This window comes from Apium graveolens, chromosome 3, assembly GCF_009905375.1.
Source record: "Apium graveolens cultivar Ventura chromosome 3, ASM990537v1, whole genome shotgun sequence".
Taxonomy (NCBI): Eukaryota; Viridiplantae; Streptophyta; class Magnoliopsida; order Apiales; family Apiaceae; genus Apium; species Apium graveolens.
The window spans coordinates 208,874,839-208,875,487 of record NC_133649.1 but is presented as its reverse complement, the minus strand read 5'-3'; positions in this window follow the sequence as shown (position 1 = coordinate 208,875,487).

The following is a 649-nucleotide window of genomic DNA, read 5'->3' as shown; positions in this document are numbered from 1 at the left end:
ATGAAGTAGATAAATTAAGTACAAAGCTAAAAATAAAGAAAACCAAAGAAGAAGCTAAAAACTCACCATTTTTGGAAAATGGTCGAAAAAGTTCGCCGGAAAAATTCGCCGGAGGTTCGACCGGATTTTTGCACTATGGACGAACTTGGGAAGCCCTTCGGGAGGCCGTAAAGTGGTGGTGGATGAGCTCACTTAGTGGGAACAAGCTTGGTTGGGTGAAGCTAAGCTTGGATATCAAAAACCTTAAGTATATGTGCATATATTTAAGAGAGAAAAGGTTTTTGAGAAGAAGTGTGTGTATAAAATTTGAAAGAGATGAAGAGAGGCACTTCTTGAAAAATTCCCAGAAAGTATTTGGCTCTTTAGCTTTTGTTTAAATGGGTTGGGGTGGGGGTTTATTTATAGAGGAAGTTGGGTGGAATGAATGGTTGAGATTTGAGTAGGAATGGATGGTGGATGGAGTGTATCACATGGATTGATGACATGGCAAGTAGGTTGTATTTCTTTGAAAGTGGGAAGGAAGAACAAGCTAGTATTCATTCAAATCTCAGCTGATATATATATATATGTATATTAAATATATATTTTCCTTTTTTTGATCATTCTTTAATTACTTTAATTAAGGATTAAGCACCATTAATTATGACCA